This window comes from Aotus nancymaae, unplaced genomic scaffold (genome assembly GCF_030222135.1).
Source record: "Aotus nancymaae isolate 86718 unplaced genomic scaffold, 86718_ANA_hifiasm-v0.15.2.pri h1tg000059l, whole genome shotgun sequence".
NCBI classification, from domain to species: domain Eukaryota; kingdom Metazoa; phylum Chordata; class Mammalia; order Primates; family Aotidae; genus Aotus; species Aotus nancymaae.
This window is the reverse complement of record NW_026988473.1, coordinates 20,537,887-20,559,822: the sequence shown is the minus strand read 5'-3', so window position 1 is coordinate 20,559,822 and position 21,936 is coordinate 20,537,887. Positions and strand designations below refer to the sequence as shown.

The 21,936-nt window shown below is 36.2% G+C and overlaps 1 protein-coding gene and 1 non-coding gene across 19 annotated transcripts in view; both read right to left on the bottom strand.

Moving 5' to 3' along the window:
• LRRC4C (leucine rich repeat containing 4C) overlaps window positions 1-21,936 on the bottom strand; it is a 1,360,095-nt gene that overhangs the window by 1,018,351 nt on the left and 319,808 nt on the right. The window lies entirely within an intron of this gene.
• On the bottom strand, window positions 14,770-14,877 carry LOC135270280 (U6 spliceosomal RNA). Its single transcript, XR_010338443.1, has one exon. It is a non-coding gene; the product is annotated as a U6 spliceosomal RNA (small nuclear RNA).

Sequence of the window (21,936 nt, the reverse complement as noted above, 5' to 3'; positions counted from 1 at the left end):
CAACATAATGTAACAAGTCAGAGGCATATCAACTTAGGTACCTGAGTTTTTGGTGCAGAACTTTCTCTCCTTGATTTTATAGTACTTTACCTTTACTATATTATTTTCATGACTTGCATTTTCTGTGTGCGTGCGTGTGTGTGTGTGTCTGTGTGTGTGTGTGTGTAGAAAAGTGGCAATAGGAAATGGGGTATAGCAGAAGTAGCGATGCACCAAGTAAAGTTGTGACGGTTAACAATGCTAATGGCTAACTGTATTATTCAGTGTTTATTTGACATGAGACATCATGCTAAGCATTCTACATGCATTCTCTACTTTGACCATCAAAGCTTTCTAACAATTTATCCATGAAAAAAACTCAGAGGATTATGAAAATTTAAAAATTGCTCAGTGTCACCTAACAAGTAACAGGTAATATCCAAGACTATGTAATTCATAAGTCTATGCTGCTACATACTGTATCACACCACGACCCATTCACTATGTAGGGCATATGCTTATGCTTTCAGCAGTTATTTGGCTCGTGAGTTTCATTTTTCATTTTCTTTCAAATATTTCTGAAGTATATATAAGTGATATATTAGAGAATAGTACAGGTTGAGTATCCTTATCCAAAACGTTTGGATGGGTACAGAAGCTCATGCTTATAAAGCCAGAACTTTGGGAGGCAAAAGTGGGTTGATCACTTGAGCCCAGGAGATTGAGAACAGCCTGAGCAAGATGGTGAGACCCTACTTCTACAAAAGAATTAAAGGAGAAAATAGCCAGGCATAGTGGTGTGCTCCTATAGTCCCAGCTACTTAGGAGAATGAGGCAGGAGGATCCCTTGAGTTTAGGAGTTTGAGGATGCAGTGAGCAGTGATTGCACCAGGCACTCCAGCCTCAGTGAGAGAGTGAAATCTCATCTTTAAAATATAAATAGCTAAATAAATAAATAAAAGAAAAACAAAATGCTTGAGACCAGAAGTGTTTTAGGTTTTGATTTTTTTTGAATTTTGGAATATGTGCATAATACTTATGAGGTGAGCATCCCAAAATTCAGAAACCTGAAATTCAAAATGCCCCAATGAGTATTTCCTTCGAATGCTGTGCTGCCACTCAAAAAGTTGCATGAAGAGATGCTAGGCAAAATCAGCGTATCCACATTCATTCTTACATTCCCAAATTCAGAAAACATTGTGAGCATTACACACAGGAGCTGGGCCTCAAAGTCCTTTTTTGACATTAACTCTTTTTTTGATGTGACATTTTCCATTCCATAGAGATAACTATAGTAGTTTCTGGTTGTAGAAATTACTTAATGTTTTTGACTGATCTAACTGATATAGTTCCTAGTGTTTTATCTCACATCTTCATCCATTTTCCATCCAAATATATATATATATAGTGCTTCTAGTCATATAGGTACCCTATACTTTTCTACCATATAATTGAAGAAAATTGATTATGTTAGGAAAGGTGAGATTGAGATTCAGAGTGGAAAATAATTACTGATGAATTTCAATTGCTAAAAGACAGTTCTCATGCCTTCACTCTTTATGTCTGCTAAAGCAACCCCATACAGACAGTTCTCAAAAGAAAACAATTATGCAGCCAACAAAGATGAAAAAAAGCTCATCATCATTTGTCATTAGAGAAATGCAAATCAAAACCACATTGAGATACCATCTCATGCCAGTTAGAATGGCGATCATTAAAAAATTAGGAGACAACTGATGCTGGAGAGGGTGTGGAGAAATAGGAACATTTTTACACTGTTGGTGGGAGTGTAAACTAGTTCAACCATTGCAGAAGACAGTATGGAGATTCCTCAGGGATCTAGAACCAGAAATTTCATTTGACCCAGCAATATCATTACTGGGTTTATACCCAAAGGAAAATAAATCATTTTATCATAAAGATACATGCACATGTATCTTTATTGTGGCGCTGTTCACAATAGCAAAGACTTGAAACCAACCCAAATGCCCATCGATGATAGACTGGATAAAGAAAATGTGGTACATATACACCATGGAATACCAGGCAGCCATAAAAAAAGATGAGTTCATGTCCTTTGCAGGGACATGGAGAAAGCTGGAAACCATCATTCTCGGCAAACTGACACAAGAACAGAAAACCAAACACCACAAGTTCTCACTCATAAGTGGGTGTTGAACAATGAGGACACATGGACACAGGGAGTGGAACATCACACACTGGGGCCTGTCAGGGGGTGGGGAGTTAGGGGGAGGATTGCAGGGGGTTGGGGAATAGGGGAGGTATAGCATTAGGAGAAATACCTAATATAGATGACGGGGTGATGGATGCAGCAAACCATGGCACATGTATACCTGTGTAACAAATCTACACATTCTGCACATGTACCCTAGAACTTACAGTACAATCAAAAATCAACCCCATAAAATCACAAATCAAGCAGTTGATGTAATTATGAATTTGAAGAAATTGTCGTGATGGAGATGGTTTATATATGGTGTGACGTGAAGACAAGAGAGGCTTTATTTAGAAGCAGAAACAAAGCCAGATATAAAACTAGAAGAAAACTTACATTGCTTTGGCCCCAGAGTCCTCAAGGGCTTTGGGCTAAGATTCAATGAAATGATAAACTTTAAATTTCAGAAAGTCACTTTCTTTATTGTCTTTAAATATCTCCTCTTTTATATTGTCTCTATGCTAATAATTAAAAACAATATCTAAAAAGTATGTAATGGAACTAGAAGATAATTTATTAATCATCTAGTTTAATATTTATATTTTACAGATTCTAAAACTGAGTCCAAGGAATTTTGTGAAAGGAATCAGACAGCTCAACAAACCCAACCTACAACACCATTTCTTCTCATTGAAATTCTCCTAGACCCAACTCAAAGTAGACCCTTTGATTAATCTATTTAAGAATATCAAGGGAAAGAAGGGAATATTTTCCTTAACTTTGGGGTGTTTGGGGTTCTTTATTTGCCTTGTAGTATTGCTTTTTCTTTTCTTTCCTTTTTTTTTGAGATGGAGTTTCGCTCTTGTTACCCAGGCTGGAGTGCAATGGCGCGATCTCGGCTCACCGCAACCTCCGCCTCCTGGGTTCAGGCAATTCTCCTGCCTCAGCCTCCCGAGTAGCTGGGATTACAGGCACGCGCCACCGTGCCCAGCTAATTTTTGTATTTTTAGTAGAGACGGGGTTTCACCATGTTGACCAGAATGGTCTCGATCTCTTCACCTCGTGATCCACCTGCCTTGGCCTCCCAAAGTGCTGGGATTACAGGCGTGAGCCACCGCGCCCGGCCCGTAGTATTGTTTTTTCTTCAAGATCACTTCTTGAGATAATGGTCTTTGTAGTTTTTCCTCTACATCAGTGCGTACCAAAGACAAAATGAAACACCATCCTCTTTATGGGGAAAACCCTGGTTAACACCTCACAGTTTATCTTCCTGGGGTTTTTCCTCAACCTGCTATTTTCTTTATTGCTCCATGGGAAGTCAGAAATATCAACAACTACCCGGCTTATCTATATTTAAGTAGGTAGATTTGGAATTAGATTTTCTGGCTTCAATCTTGGCTCTAGTACATAACTGAGTGACTTATGACTTATTCTTTCATCTCTACGATCCTCAGATTTCCCATCAATGATATAAAGACAGAATATTATTTACTATGTGTGGTTATTGAGATGATTTAATGACTCAATACAGAATGTAAAGTACAAGATTAATAATAACAACTAATATTTGCTTAAAACCAGCTATTTGCACTTTACATGAATCATATCATTTAATTTTCACAACAGATTTATATATTCTTATTGTTCCCATCTTAAAAATGAGTAAACTAAGACAAAGAAAATGTAAATATCTTACTCAATATCACTGAGATAATAAATATTAGAAATGACTCCTAAACTGTAGTCCTAGATGTCAAGCTAAAAGTTAATAGTGTTTGTCATCACAGGCATACACGAGGCCACTAAATTATTCCACATATGGTAGAATTCAGTGTTCTACATGAATAACATTGTGCTCAAAACTTTTGATCATTACTTTTTGCAAGTTTTATCAATCCATTTCAAAGATGTATTTTCATGGGGTTGAAAGTCCATATTTCATCTCTTCTTGTCTCTTCAGTCACGTGATATTAATACAACTAGTGGGAAGGGTTCAATACTGAATACACAAAGTCACAACTGGGTTTTTTTTAAGGAGCACTATTTTCAAAATCAGCATTTTTTTTGAGTATTTCTGCATTCTACTCCAGTGGTTGTAACATGCAAGCAAGCAGCTGAATAACCTGGAGAGCTTGATAACAAATATATTAATGAAATTCATCCTCAGAATTTCTGATTCAATCTGTCTGAGTTGTAACCCAAGAATTTGCATTTCTAGGAAGTTGTCAGAGACACAGATGCTGAAGAGCTAGAGACTACTTTGGAGAAGCACTGGGCTGGGCATTATACACACAGATTGATGTTTTAATTCATGTAAACCACTAATAGATGAGAAAGGCATTATTATTATTGGCATTCTATAAATGAAGAAATTAAAGGGTTGAGAATTTATGCTTTGCCCAAAGTTGCACAACTAGTAAGAGACATTGTCACAATTTGAAAAAGGAATTTCTTTCCAGAGCCCTTACATCTTCTTTATAACTTCTTGATTCTGCCTCTTTGCAGCTGTAAGTAATGAAGCTCATCATTACTTGTCTCATAAAGTTGTTGTGAGAGCCCAGTGACATACAAAAGGTAGACACAGGCAGCAGGGTTCCTGGCCCATGGAAGAACTCAATGTTATTTTCTATGAACATGCTTTTGAATTCATAACCACCACTCTGTACTTCCACTTCCTGTAGAAAAAATATATCAGTTGTTAAATCTCCTCCAGGTTTTAGTGTATTCTATGAAAATCCAATTAGCTTTTCAGTATTTGGCAAAGACGAGGATAAAAGGACAAATGCATGTGTATATCTCAGTAGTTAAATGGAGGCAAAGACATAAAAGTCCAGGGTCTCTATTTTTTTTTAACATTTTGAAACATGAAATTACAGACAGGTTGCTCTACTGTGGTTGGAACTTAGGAATTCATGGTGGCTGCAGAGCACCTGTGACATAGACAAAAACCTGAATTTAGAAGCATAAGTAAAAGCAACTTTTCCCTGTCTAGATTTTACATCTCTAGTGGTGGTACCAACATATCTCATCAATATCCTCATGGAGATTGTCATTCATGATAACCTTATAGAAAAAATCTCTAATCATCATAGATACTAGAAATATACACAAATTCAGTGTTATTCTATCAGATATTAGACAAAATACTTTTTTCATATAAAGGTCTAATAGAAGAGGTTAGGCAACAATCAAGTTAAGAGACGATGAGCGAGAGAGGATGTAAAAAGTATTAGAAATACTTTGCTGTTATCACTGTCTATATCCAACGACCCCTCAAAATGCAGCAGAAGTTCATCAGACAAGGTTAATTTGCTGCATTAACAGTTTGGGAAGTAAATGAATCCAGGATGCCAACAGTCAGAAGCTGTCATGGTCCTGCCAACTCTTTGGCAAGCTAATGTGTCAAGATGTCACCTCTGCATCCAATGAGGTAAGTTCCTCACATCCTGACACCGACTGCTCAATGACAAAAACAAGTAAAGTCTTTCTGGCTGGTTTCTAATCTCAGCATCTCCTGGAGAGCAGGCACTTTGGCAGAAATTGGCATCTCCTTGACAGCCCAAGATAGGAAAGCTCAGAGTTGAATGAACTAGGAGAATGTGTTCTTCCCCTGTCTTAGATGCTGTCTATTAGGTCGGCAAGGCAGCCTGGGGTTGTTTGCAGGAAGGTTACAGATAGTTAATCTCTTTCTCTGTCAATCTTGCTATATTCCAAATTGAATCAGGAGAGTTGGAGTAGTGGCTTTGAATCAAGGCAACGGGCATAGAATAGGTCCTCTCCTTGTTCCTTTAAAATTTTATAAACAAATACACTTGTTTTGCTTGGGAATGATAGGTACTCCACTGTCATTTTATAATTTCACTGACAAATTCTCCTTTTTGACTTTCACACACCATCACATGCATATGTTGGAAAAGCATTTTATTCAAGGATTATACCTAAGAATTAATCATAGGTACAGATTGTTTTTCAAATCCAAATAAAAAGAGAGTCAGAGCACATTCAACTTACTCAAGATTGTAATTTCTCATTTTCCTCATTGAATGCTCTGATTTTCGCTAACGTGGTAGAAAAAAATGAAAACAACAAAAAACATGTATGAGTAGTTGTGTGTGTGCACACGTACATTGTTAATTTGTGTGTATGAGTGTGCATGCAGGAATTAGTGTATATTGGGTTAAAGGACACAAACACAGGATTAAAAACTAAACAACTAATTTTTCTGAAGGCTTTATTTGTATATAGTTTTAGTCATATTATGATATTTTAAAATTTGCAAACAATATCTAACCATGCTGAGATTTCAGAAAAAATGAAGGTGTCTATTTGCTAAGACATAGAAAGGAAGGGGACATGGGGGTGAAGCCACTTTATAAAAATCAGCATTTTTTCCTAGGTTAGGAAAGGATTAATTTAAATTGATCCACAGCTAATCAACCATAAACATGAGCAAAAATGTCAATTGCATGAGGGCACAGACCCACTGCAAAGCCTCCTAATAAATATGAATAAGATGATTTTACTTCCTTATTTTTCTCCTGCTGATGCTGCTGGGGAAGATGACAGCTTAATCATGTCTGCCCAGCACTGGGCTGTGAGTTTACATTAAGCAGCATGTGTTCTGTCATTACCACACAGTTTGGAGGGATAATGGCTTTGTCTAAACTATACCACAGGCAGAGACCAAATTTCTGAAAGTCACTCAGCAATTCACAAAAAAATAACATTTTCTGCATGTTTTAAAATGTGTTGGAGGTTTAAAGGTGAAATCATTAGTTGCTACAGAGTGAAGAAGATAAAATAAAATCTTGTCCAGTAGACTGGGATACCTTGGCTGTACACTTCTTCTCTACCAAGCAATCTGATCCTCTTCCCCAAGCCTGTGGCCCATTGAAATCAGCACCAAGTTTTCATGAGACTACTCTCCCTTTAATCATCCATCCCATGCTGGATTCTGACCACTGCACCAAGATTTATACTTCAATGTTTTAGGCCCAATAGCTGAGATCCACTTTGACCCTCATTTCTAAGTTCTATTCTGAATGACCTGCCTGGTAATCAGGGTCTCCCAACCTGCGGACTAACATTGTCCTTGTCAGGCTACCCCCACTGGTGACCAGAACTCTGTTCTTGAATCACAATCTCATTATTGTAGCCTTGCTTCATGTTATTGAAGACATTACTGATGCTATTTGCCTGCACTCTTATAGCTAGTAAGGATTTGGTTCTTAGAAGTTTGGTCTGACCCCTTTTATGATCATCCTGTTCCAAAGGTGGGTCCAGCACCTCTGTGACTCTTCTAGCCTTCCCCTTTCCACCATGAGAAGCGAAGACCAGCCCAACAATGTTCAGAGATGTGACAGTATTAATTAACCTGTACTACTTTTGTATCTAAGCTACCACTTATTTAGCATCTACTCTGCTCCCAGTCACTGTGTTAACTATAAAAGGATATGTATATGAATATGTATAATCAATAGTCAAATCCAACACAGAGCATTTAAGACTATAAGCTTTGGTTTCAAATAAACATAATCCAAGTCCCAGCTCCACCATATGCATCCTGTGTGACATTGGACAAGCTATGAAGCCTCAGGTTTTTCTGCTATAATATTGAAATCATAAAATATCTAGCTCATAGGATGCAGGAGAATTAAGTTAATACATATAGCATTTAACAAAGCCCAATTACATAGTAAACCGCTGAAGTTTATATCTACATTTAATTAAATAACGATGTATTAATCTACTCTAAATGAATGAACTGTGATGATTGGCTGATCCTAGAACAGAGCAAGAGCAATTGAAGGTAGTATAGTTGCAGAAAGGTTGCTGTAAAGAGCAAGATATAGTAACAGTAATAATAATAATAACCAATATTATTAAGCATTTACTAAGTTTCCAAAACAATAGTATTTACTACAGTCATTTTGGAGAAAGAGTAAAATGGAAAGGAAGGACTGAGATGTTGGACAAAGCAAGTTGCTACAACCAATAAAAATGACTCTTAAAACCCTCTATTAATTTGACGTTATCATCATGACATTTTAATCTATCATTTATGAATTCTACTCTCAATAATTCATCCTGATAATTTTGATTAAGCTATTGACATTATTCAGCAGAAATGAACAAACGCTGTAAGTACAATAAAGTTCATTGCAATGTTAATTGCAATAGAAATATTTAATATTGTAAAGTGTCCAAAAATTATTATTCCTCCCACTCTTACCACCTCGCCATAGGCCATGCCCTTTGCAACGTGACTGCAGCTCTCACATCAAGAAATGAATTGTACTTCCACACTTCTTGAATCTGGACTGGCATCAGGCTTTGCTTTGGCCAATAAAATGCCTAACACTAGTTTGTACTAGGAACACTGAAACACTGGCAGCCACCTTGTGAACAAGCCCAGATTAGTACGCTGTAGAATAAAAAACTTGTGGCCCAGGGACTCCCGTTACTTTAGCTGAAAACAAACCAAATCCCCAAAGCAAAGTCATCTACAGGACCTGCAGTTGACTGCTGGCACATGCAAGAGCCCTGCTGAGAGTAGAACTGCCCAGCTGAGCTCAGCTCAAATTGCTGACCACAGCATTGAGAATGAAATAAATTGTTTTGTTTGTAGCCACTTACCAAAACCACTTTTAAGTGGTTTACTGATACAGATTTTAAACAACATAACAAAAAACTAAGCATCAACATAACAAAATACTAGGCAAGCTTTAAAAAAGCAGTGATAATGGCTAACTAACATAATGAAAATTTTATGATATAATATTGAGTGAAAACAGCTTAATACAAATATTATTCTGTAAACTATGATAGCAACTATGCAATTCTATGTTTGTATATAAAAAGTGCATGTGGAAAAGAGCATTGTTTTATAAGGGCAATGGGATTAAGCATCGATGTCATTATTTTTACATTTCATTTAATGGGATTATATTGCATTTTCTAAGGAAAATATTTGGTAGAATAAAAGTCTAAGTCATTTTCAGGTTGTAGAATATCATGTTGTGGCATTATGAAATCAGTAAAAAGCATAAACTTGGTATTTTGCCCCTATTCCCCAATATTATAATTGGAAAAACAGACAAATGATCCAATAGGACCATTTCAAACAATGAGAAGAAATCTCATTATTAATTAGTAATTAAAGCAAAATTCACATTAGCTTATTTTACACTTAAAATCAGAGTACTAGAATTTAAAACTAAAGTGGAAATTTAAATATTTCATGCACTATAAAATCTATTTAAACAGTGAAAAATATTGATTACAGCTAAACTTTTCTGTGGTAAAGGTCAGCATTTAAATGTTAAAGGTGACTGACCCAAGATAAGGAAGAAACAATTTAGGCAATAATTTTAAAAATCACTAGCACTTCATTGGTCATTCCTTTAGCAAATGTCAATGTGTACATTACAAACACATTGCCCCATGAAAATGAAACTGACTTATTTGACAAACTAAAGAATTGTATAGAATTTTCCAAAGGCATGTCCTTGGAAATTCACCCTTAACCAATATATCCAGTAGGCTGCTGAAGCACAATGCTGTTTTTCTAGCTGAGTATGCACATTCGCTGTACCCAGGGGGATGTGGAGCTTGGCTTCCCTCTTACATTGTGAGGACAATTTATTTTCACAGCCTTCACAGCCCCCAAAAGTTGTCAGACATCCAACATGCTGCAGATTGAACTCTAAGCATTAAAAAGCCCCTCAGACTGAAGTTGAAAGCAGGGAGGTGGGAACTAGAATCAAACAAAGAAAAGCAGAAGTTGTGGCTTGCTATTTTCTTACACAAACCAAAAGCTCAGAACAAAATCTGTTTTCACTTAGATTTAGTCATTGTCCATTCCTTTCTCCACCCGCGATATTTAATATATTTCTGTGAACCCTAAATTTTCCATTATGATAGTCAATTCATTCATTTCTCAAATGGTAAACTCCATTTCCACCAGTCATTGAGTAGCTTCTCTTTTCTGAAAAGGCAAATCAGTCTCCCCATTCTCAATTCTTCTTCTATGTCTTCCACATCCAGAACCTCTTCCATTTGATATGGCAAGAGGTTGTCCTTTTAGTAAAGGAAATTTCATTGTGATGCCATCGACCTAGTTTGAGTGTCGTTAGACAATAAACAGCCCTGTGGAACTCATCACTCATTATAAAGATCACCATCAAGGGCATTGTTCATTACATCATACAGTGTCCTATGTATGAAGCCTTCCAAAATAAATCCTTTTCTCATCTTTTTTTTTTTCTGAAAAACAATTGTGCTCCTCCTGCATATTTTCTCTTTGCTTATTAATTTTTATTTGTTTACATTTAAAAGACATTGCAAATTTTTGTAAGCAATATAATAGGTGATTAACTCAAGAAAGGTAAAGGTTACCAGGCTTTAGCAATTCATTATTATCCATGGTTTTCTTTGCCTTCCCTCTTGCTTTTCTGTATTGTTTCACTGTACTTTTTTGTTGTTGTTTGCTGATGATGTTCAGGTATCTCTTTAGCTCACCTTTTCCAAACACTCTTTATATGTTCAGGCACCATTTTAAGTACATAGCATATTTTAAATTATTTTAATTTTCATTTTCCAGTATGTGAGATAGCTACTACAATCATCTCAGTTTTTCAGAGAGAAAAAATGAGATGCAAAGAGATTGAGTAACTTCCCTAAGGTCACACAGCTAGTGAGTGGAGAAGTCACTCTATGGTAGATTAAATTATTTCTGGAAGAAAACACAAAGGAGAGCTTGCTGTACTTGAGCAAGACATAGGAATGATTATAATGCAAAGGTAATCCCATTAGGTTAGTCAATTTGCCTCAACCACTTAGTTGGCAGAACAATTTTGCTGTTCTGTTTTATAACCTGTTGGGGAATCCCTCAAATGTCATGCCACTAATGGCTCTTTCAAAAGTTTGAAGAGATTTGGCCACTATCTAGAATTGTAAGTTCAAGATTAAGAGACTTTACTGATGAAAGTTAGAAGAGTAATGAACAAAAAACCTTATGTTTACTACCAGGCAGTCTTATGACTTTCAGGGTTGTGAAACATGTGTTTCCTGTGATGGCTCTCATGTTCGCTCTCTCTTCAAAAGTTGACCTGGTTTCACTTAGGTTCGATATATTTATGCTTAACAGATCCCAACTACTGAAATAAATAATGATTTGTGTTTAGATGGGTTGAGGACGTTAGTGTGAATGTTGCAACACTGAAGTTTCTGTTTTAGCTATTAAAACATTGACTAGTATAGGATTATACAGAAAATTTCACCTTCAAAAAGAGAGTAGTAGCATTCTTTCTGGAAGTTTTAAAGGAGAAAAAACTGTTGTCAAGACTAGAATCAATGCTAAAATTTTCCCTTTTGATTTGGTCTCAGTCCAAAGCACCATATCTACCTAGCTACTTTATAATAGACTAGCAGAGATCTGGCCTTAAAGATTTTATAATTGAAGAAAGAGGCCTACCACATACTAAAACTCAGAAAATGACAAATTCCTCAAGCAAAGGAGTCCAGAGGCTCAACAGCCAGAGGAAAAAAAGAAAAAACAGAAACAAATTTTTACTATAAATGAAATAATTAAATTCCAGGGTTTTTTTTTTATTATTCACTCATCCAACCAGCCAACCAAACATCTATCAATTCAACAAATATCTATTGAGCTCTAGGTATAGCATTCAGTGTTGGTCATTGTGCAGGGTACTTTTTTGTTTGTCCATTCACGTTCACTCCCTACCATTCTCCATCCTACTCTAGGCTTCATAGGGAAGATCATTACATATGGACTTCATTGCTCCCTATATTCTAGTTGAGCTTTGTCAGTGGAGGCACTAATGGAGGACTGGATGTTGGGGAGAAAGAGAGCTAGGTGCTTATTTCTTGTGCTCCTCACTATTGGGCTACTGCTTGACAGTGGCTATATTACTTCATGAAGGCTGAAGCTTCTAATAGGCTACCTTGTCTTTTCAAAAGGTACAGCTCTCAATGGATTCTTGTAGCCACTCATTGCCTGTGCCCTTTCAGATCTAAGGATAGTAAAGTCTTCATTCTCTGGCTATGTGATATGGTTTGGCTCTGTGTCCCTACCCAAATCTCATGTTGAACTGTAATTACCAATGTTGGGGGAGGGACTGGGTGGGAGGTGATTGGATCATGGGAGAAGATTTGCCCCATGCTCTTCTCTTGACAGCGAGTGAGTTCTCATGATATCTGATGGTTTCCTTTGCTCTCTCTTTCTCCCACTCTGCCATGGTGCTTGCTTCCCCTTTGCCTTCTGTCGTGATCCTAAGTTTCCTGAGGTCTCCCAGTCATGCTTCCTGTTAAGCCTGTGGAACTATGAGTCAATTAAACCTCTTTTCTTTATAAATTACCCAGTCTCAGGTAATTCTTTACAGCAGTGTGAAAACGAACCAATAAACTAAACTAAAGGTGCTTTACCATCTCTTGTTGGTTTCTTTTAACCAAGATTTCTTCATAAAAATCCTTTTTATTCAAACTTTTTTCAGTTACCCCTTTTTGGAGTACCATCTATTTCATACAAAAACCATGACATAATATGATATATTGGTCATTTTAAAAGTCAGTTTTCGATCTTCTTGTATTTACAGTTTAGCAAAGTTATAACCTTTATACACTGTGAAACTTTCTCAAACTGACATGGGGTAGGCTTGATAAGAATACATACTTGACATTATTAACCCAATTCTGAATTCTGAAAATAGCTACTTTTTTACTCAGGCATTATGATAAATTTGCAATACACATTTGTGTACTTTTCCCTGGTAATACTTCTTTTAAATTCTTTCCAATGCCTTCCCCTTCCTACTAGGCAGCAGCATTTACTATACTACTTAATGTCTAATACATCATTAAATGTTAGATAATTCAACCCAGAATATAATCACATGGAGAATTTAATGTGAGTCAACACAATAGCAAGTGAATGTGTGTTTATAAAGAGGCTCTTCATTAACCTGAACATTTTCTCTGGCCCTGTCAGGATCAGATCACAGGAGAGGGTTAGAACATATTGCCATAGGAGTACTGTCCACATGCTAGAGGGCAAAATAAAAGGAAAGACACTGAGAAAAGGAGATGTTAGCAAAACCATAGAGCAAATATTGTCAGCTCAGATAAAGGGAGCACAGATCAAGCCTAGGCAGATCAATAATTTCTAGTTCTAAGCAACCAATTCCAGGAGAGTATGCCTGAGAACTAAATGCAGAGGTGTTGTCAACATTAGCAGAAAAAAAAATCCCACCTGGAAAAATCCAGGCAAATGGTAAGGGAATGACATGATCCCAAACTGGCATAAATAAAGAAAAATGTGGAATAAAGTCAAATTGGTGGTACATCTAATAAACATCGCTTTACTCCTAGAAAACAATACTGGAAATCTGAAGAAATGCAAAAGCTATATCTGTATCTCTATCTATACACATATTTATGTATAGATAGATAGATCGATCTATATATAAAGTCTTCCTTCTCTTGCTAAGTGATATGGTTTGGCTCTGTGTCCCTACCCAAATCTCATGTTGAACTGTAATTACCAATGTTGGAGGAGGGACCTGGTGGGAGGTGATTGGATCATGGGAGCAGATTTGCCCCATGCTGTTCTCTTGACAGCAAGTGAGTTCTCATGAAATCTGATGGTTTAAGTGTGTGTGTCACACACTTAAACCATCAGATATCTATCTATCTAAATCTATCTATATACATAGATATGTGTATAGAGAAATATATATATATATATACCTATCTATCTACACACACACACACACACACACACACACACACACACACACCTTGAACCAAACAGATATACATTGAAGAGAAATAGCTAGCTGAGATATCAGGAAAATACTGCTGAACTCTGTAGACACATCTAGGATTGCAGCTTTTGGTCAAATAACAGTTTAACACTTCAAAATATAATAGGATAAAACAAATTGATTTAACCCAGCCAGATTTTGTTAGTTCTATTGGGAAAGATGTCTACCCTCAAGTTGTTGGATACTCATAACTAATAGCTGGAATGATGCTGGAAGGTTTGATATGTTAGATGCTCAGTTTTATCGTAATTCCACTGCCATCCTAGGAAGCTAGATCAAATTGAGTTGTATTCTGAAAACTGCCGTGTATGTGAAAATAAGAAAAGCTTTGACATTTTCAATGGATGAGATATATTTTATAAATAGAAGAGATTTGGATCACTTATTTTTAAAATCATAACTTTTAATATGCCCAGAAGATTTTGTGTGCCAATCATTATATAGGTTAGTAACAGAGATTATATGCAAAGCAAAAATATATAGATGGATAGAAGTATATATATAAATATTGCATGATGAAATAGGTTAAGAAAAGTTGGGCCAAACATATTTTTCAAGTGTCTTTATTGTTATATTTCAGAGTTTCTGTTCTAACAATGTGTATCGTCATACTCTAAATGAACTATAGGAGGTGGAGGGCCCCAAAAGTATTTTATGGGCAGTCTACATTTTTAATAAAATATCTCATGAAATCAGGATTCCATGGGTTTCAGAAAACGATGCTTTTGGAATGCTAAATATTTTATTTTATATCGTTATTTTATTTATTTTATATACGCATATATTAACATTTTAAAACTTTGTCATTCTTGTATGGGGGTCATGCTAATCTTCTCTGTATTGCTCCAACTTTAGTATGTGTTCTGCCTAAGTGAGCACTATAGCAATCTTGAGTATGTACCTTGACTTGTCGGAAGAACTTGAGATCGTCCAATAAACACTCCAACACAATTGGAAATTCCCATCCTATGTAAGTGTGGTGAGGGAGGTCAGGCAGCCTCTCTTGAAGCACCTCCAAGGAGGATAAATTCCTTGCTCAATGAGTCATTATGTCTTGCTTTCAAGCAACTCTGGGTTTTATAAATGCCTTTTCTATTCTGAGCTATAGTGCCTTTTTTAAAATAAATTCTACCATTGGTTCTAGCTTTGTCCTCAGGGACAAAATAACACAGGCAAATTTATTCATTCTTTCTCAGCTTCTCTGAGTTCACTCTAATTTTTCTCAGGTGATATGATTTCTAGGTGTTCCAGAAATCTCACCCTGGAATCACTCTGGGTTTCCTCTAATCCTTTAAAATATTCTGCCTACAATTTCACTCAATATTCTGGGTATGTTTTAATCAATGCCAAGAAAAATAAGACTACAACTTCCTACATCATGTAAACTCTTTTATTCCTAATTATGGAAGAATTTTGCCGTCACTTGACACTGTGTATTCATATTAAGTTTTAGATCAACTCGATGTCCCATAACATTTCAGTGAACTATTCCCACTGCATGTCTTTTCTCTCTCATACTTAGGCAATTGATTTTTGGAGCCTAAATGCCTATCACTGGGTTCTGCACAGTTTCATATAGTAACAATTCACTGGTTTCTTTTGGGGAATACAATTTTATCCTTAGAGGAATTCAAGATAATAATGACGACGAGAAACATCTTATCAAAAATGGTTAGTTACAATTCTTTAAGTTAAGAGAGTGCTTGAACAAATGCTATTTTACTTTTTACCCATACCTAGAGAGAGAAATTAGGTATTATTACATCAATTTAGAAATGAAGAAACTGAGGCATCAGGCATTCTAGGCTTTGACATCCACATGTCTATTAAGTGGGACGCCATGACTAAAACCCTGTCTTCTGCCTCCAATCCAAACTTCTATCATATCCCAAGTACTTTTCAGCAGAAAATATAAGCCAGGGTCTGTAAGTCTAAGAATTCTGTTATGAATGTTCCATTCAGCAGTACCAGTGGGCTAGGGAACTGTCTTTTCTTCATTCTGCAGCACTTGGTAATTCACCATAAAGCCAGGCCTACAGGCCTAGAAATAAAAATTGCTATACAGCAAGCTCTTCTGTTCTCAGATTCTACACTGCTTTTTTTAAAATGCTTTTTAAAAACCTAATTTTCTATCTATAAACATAGACAGTCATTAACATGAATGCTAGTTATTCCATTTTAGAAGCGATTATTTATGAGTAAAAATGTCATTTCTATGTTAAAATCCAAAAAAATATGTTTCCTCTATTTATTATTTCTTTCACTCAGCCTGACAGTTTCAAGAATATGGGAAGTGAAGGTTGGAAGACATCTATACATTTGTATCAAGTCCATTCCTTAGGAGCCAGAGTGGGCTTTTCTCCTGAGGTTTTTGAAAGAGAGATGGAAATAAATATATGATGACTTTAAAATAACAATCAAAGTAGAATTACAGGGGCTAGAGAGTCAGAATCCCAGGGCTGAGATACCTGACCACATCAGGGATGTGAGAAGATAATATTTCTATGGATACCAGTTATCAGTTTGACGGTTGACAGGCTACTGTATATATGTTTTCAGCCAGAATGTTTGAAACATCAGGGTATTTGCAGATGATTACAGAGAAAACAACTATTATATAGTCCCACCCAGAATTGCTCCAGAGTGATCAAAATTAACAAAGGTGTATCTGGGTTGTAAGCAAGGCCCTCTGTCTCCAGACATGGCCATTAGGATCTGAAGTGACAACCAGAAAGACTGGATATTTTTTCTGATGATTATCTCTATAAAATTATTGATAAAAGCCCATGTTTAGCCATGAAATAAAAATATTTAACATTTAAAAACATAAGGCAGTCTCAAAAAATTCACGTCAAAAAAACTCTTTCATTTAATAAAACCAAGTGGTAATAAATAAATTCATTAGTAATGAGATTTCCCAATTTTAGCTTCTGGCATAAAAATAAGCCCATTTTTATCTGAAATAATACTAAGTATTATTATTATATATCATTAACAAATAAACTAAATATGTATGCTTTCTAATGACAAGTGATTTTTCAAATATATTTTGCATTATTATAATTATACAATAAACCTGTGGCAGATTGACAAAAAGTCACTTTTTTTTTTTTTTTGCAATTTCACTCATCAGGGTAGTCTGTTTGCCCATCCAACAGTATTTTGCATTTTTGTGAATCAAGGCAGATTTCGTTCACCCATAGTTGAAACTGGTATGGCTTCATGACTTGCTTTAGACCAGCAGAATGTGGCAGGCATGATGTTGTATGAGTTTACACAGCAGCTGGGAGGAGCCTGTGAAGCTCAGCAAGACCTCTGCAGGCAGACTATGACTAGACTTCCTCCCTGCTGGGCAGGACCTCTCTGAAAAAAGGCAGCAGCCTGTCAGGGACTTATAAATAAAGCCCCACCTTCCTGGGACAGAGCACCTGGAAAAAGGGGAAGTTGTGAGTTCCACTTCAAAAGACTTAAATGTCTCTGCCCAGCAGCTCTGAAGGGAGCACAGCATTTGAGCTCTGATAAGGGACAGACTGCCTCCTCAAGTGGCTCCCTGACCTCTGTGCACCCTGAGATACCTCATACAGGAGAACTCTGGCTGACATCTGTCAGGTACCCTTCTGGGATGAAGCTACCAGAGGAAGGAACAGGCAGCAATCCTTGCTGTTCAGCAGCCCCCATGGGTGATTCCCAGGCATGCAGTCCCATTACTGGGTATATACACAAAGGATTATAAATCATTCTGTTTTAAAGACACATGTACATGTATGTTCATTGTGGCACTGTTTACAATAGCAAAGACTTGGAACCAACCCAAATGCCAATCAACGATAGACTGGATAAGGAAAATGTGGCACATATACACCATGGAATGCTATGCAGCCATAAAAAGGATGAGTTCATGTCCTTTGCAGGGACATGGATTAAGCTGGAACCCATCATACTCAGCAAACTGACACAAGAACAGAAAACTAAACACCACATATTCTTACTTATAAGTGGGTGTTGAACAATGAGAAAACATGGACACAGGGAGGGGAACATCACACACTGGGGCCTATTGAGGGGTGGGGGGACTAGGGGTGGAATAGCAGAGCGTGGGAGGCTTGGGGAAGAATAACATTAGAAGAAATACCTAATATAGGTGACAGGGGGATGGATGCAGCAAACCACCATGGTGTGTGTATTTCTATGTAACAATCCTGCATGATCTGCACATGTACCCCAGAACTTAAAGTATAAACAAACAAACAAAATATACCTCCATATGTCTATTATATGTAGCCTTATTTCTAGGCCATGAAATTGAACAGATGTGCCCTGTGTTATTTTGGAGCCATAGCATTGAATTGCTGTGCTTGAGTCTACAGCACTCTATTCAACATAAGCATTGCTATGTTGAGATAGTGCTATTAATGACCAATGGAGCTTTTATCAGCTAGTATTTCAGGGTGAGGACCACATGGAGTAGAGGCTCATAACATTGCAAGACAGATGTGCACAGTGATCAAGAAATAATGTTTTGTCTTTAACCTATTGGATTTGGGGATGTTTGCTACTATGGTACTACCTGACATCTCCTGTTTCCTACACACCAACATTGCTTAGCAAGCCAGTGTTCCATGATTGGCTGGCCCTGAATCTCTCACCGTTCCTCTTTAATTCTTCTATCAAAATTGTGCTCTATTTAGGTCCCCTAATTGGTAGATTGCACTATTCACATCACTGTTTATTATGACAGCTAAAAGGGAAGGCCCATGTTTTCTTGTGCAATGTTTTTGGGAAACCAAATAATTAGAAGACTGTAATGAGTATCATTCAGGCCTTGCATCTGAATTTCCCTGGGATATGAGGTTGTTATTATAGATTAGTTGAATAATTCCTTCATAATGGAACTGAAGAATCTATCATACCTCCAAAAGAAGAAAAATCATTTATATTTACAGTTTTAAACTTGTCTAGTAGTGAAAAGGAAATGATTGAGATTGGTAATATGATGAATAGATTTTAATGCCTGAATCAAACTGGCTGTTCATTTTTAACCATGCAAGACTATAAGCTATGTGAAAAGAGATCCATGTGTTGCTTAAAGAGATATGACAGTGCTTGCTACATAGTAGGTGCTGAATAAACAGCTGTTAAGGCAATGGATAATATTCTATTTTAAAGTACATTTCTCTTGAACAAATGATAACTTTCATGACAAGTGGGAATGCTGATAAATAAGTAATGCATTTTGGAGACCAAATACTTAAGATTGTTTAATTTATTTCCCATAAATTTGTTCATGTGACCTCCTCACACCCCTAATGAGTATTTCTTATTAACAAGTAAGCTAACACTCTGAATTATTCTATAACTGTCTCAAAAGTCAACAAGTAACCATTGGCAGGTCATTTAATTTCTAGTTCCTAGATTAAAACTTTTTTTAGGCCACTGTTTCCCAAGCACTTGTCTTTGGTATCATTTTCGCTACTGTGAGGCTGTAACTTCATACATCTATCTGTACTATTATTTACTGGGTATATATTTGATTACTACTCTTGTTTAACTTGAACTTATCTTAAATGAGAGTTCATATCACTACAATAATTAGAAAATGAATATCATTTGCTATATATAAAAGGTAACTATAAAAGTGAATTAAATTAAAGCAAATAATTAAACTCTTGCCAGATATTATTGCCTGGCAAATGCTCTGAGGTGGCACCCCATTCTCTTTTCATATCAAAAGAAGTTAGGAAACTGAAGACATATTAACACCAAACTGGGATTTTCTCCTTGATATAATCAGAAGAAATAAAATAGAATTAAAGATAAATTTTTTGTAATTATGTACCCCATTCTTAAGTGTTATTTAAAATTAAATTTATTTATAGTCTCAGTACCAACTGCAAAGCACATGTTCCACAATTTGTAAATGTTTCTCTGGGGTATTAAGCTTCCCAAAATCTGGTGGAAATACATCTGGAAAAAAATATATTCTTTTTTCCTCTATTTGTTTAATATTATACTTTCTTCTAAATATACATATCTAGATATTTATGTATATAATCAGTTCAACGTCTCTACATTATTTTAGGAAAAAAAAAACACTTTTTCAGTGCACTTACCTTTGTTCACACAATATTAAACAAATTTGACTTAATGTTAGAGTTACTGCCTATTATGTTCATTTGTAATTTACTAATTTTTTTTCAAGTCAAATTTCAAATGGATTCTTCAACTGTAATTTTATCTTCCTCAATGGATTTTTTTCCTAAGACCTCTGCCATTAATCATATCCCCTTTTCAAGTTATCATTCTTAGTTTATTCATAATTTCCAAGGCAGATTTCTTAAAATTTCCTATTCACTGCCTCCCTTTTGTGACCACAGACTATCTCCTTAGCTCCTGGAAGACTCTGACGATTATTTTTAACAAATTATCTAAGGTCACCATTAACATCTTAGTTGTTAAAGGTTATGGACCTTTTTCTCCCCACATGTATTTGTCTAATTGTTCCTATTTAAACTCTCAACTTCCTTTAGTTCTGTGAGGTTGGGATCAGTTGGCTTTAACTGTATATGATTACATCTTTCCTCTTATGGCTTCATGCAGCATTTCTCTGCAGATAAATACTAACCACCAAGCTCCAGATTCTGTTTAGTTATTTACTGTCCATAGGAGACTACATGCTCTTGACTGAGAAGAGAGGACAGAATGTATAGCTAAACCTCTCCATTCAACAGACACAAAATCAAACTGGACTTTCTGTGCCTCCTTACCACTCATTTCCCATGTTTTTCTCTCCTTTGCTTCCTATTATACTTTTCTCATTTTCATCTGTACAGTATTTTGATCCTAAAATCTTGGTATCATCTCATTGACACTACAGTTAAGCAATTGGTAATTCCTGTGTTCTACCTTAAAAATATTCATGTCTGCCCTCATTCTGAGTCTCAATAATGCAGTTTTTTATATTACCTGTCTTATTTTATCATTCTCCTCTCTTCTAGTCTATTTTAATTCAACTTGAGCAAGATTGCCAGCTTGTTCATGTCATCTTAGAATGACATATCTGGTTATGTTACTTCTCCGCCCTGAATCATATATCTTGCAAACATCCCAAAGTTAAAACTTCTTAGTCTGTAATTCAAGCTCTTATATCATCCAGATATTTATTTTATTAAACCTGAACTACGAAATGTTTTTTACTTTTCATCTTTGATTGATTAATTAAAATTAGGTGAATTTAAATTATATAATTTCTAAAAATCTTGATCCAAGAAAAAAATGCATAAATATACACTCATTTGCCAACTGCTTCAAGTAAAGCTTAGGCCATTTTTTAAAGTATTAATTTACCAACTGCATCAATCACATGTTTTTTGCAGTTTTAGAGTAAGTTCTAAGAAACATTTTTGAAGCAATTTATGTATACAATTCTTTTATATTTACAAATTTTTTCCTTTGCACTTTTATAATTGTCTCTCCTCCAACCAATAATTATGCCATAATTTGTATGTAGATCACCGATGCTGTGTGTTTCCATGCAATAAATTTGCATTTATAGAAGGGAAAAACTCTTTTTTTTGGAGACGGAGTCTGGCTCTGTCACCCAGGCTTGAGTGCAGTGGTGCAGTCTCAGCTCACTGCTACCTCTGCCTCCCGAGTTCAAGTGATTCTCCTGCCTCAGCCTCCCAAGTAGCTGAGATTACAGGCACCCGTCACCACATCCACTAATTTTGGTATTTTTAGTAGAGACGGGGTTTCACCATCTTGGCCAGACTGGTCTTGAACTCCTGACCTTGTGAACCAACCACCTGCCTCAGCCTCCCAAAGTGCTCGGATTACAAGTGTGAGGCACTGCGCCCGGCAAGAAAAACTTTCTTTTTGCAGGTACATTTCTTTGCCTATATGCTTTAAATTGCTATATATTAACAATTACAGGAAACATCA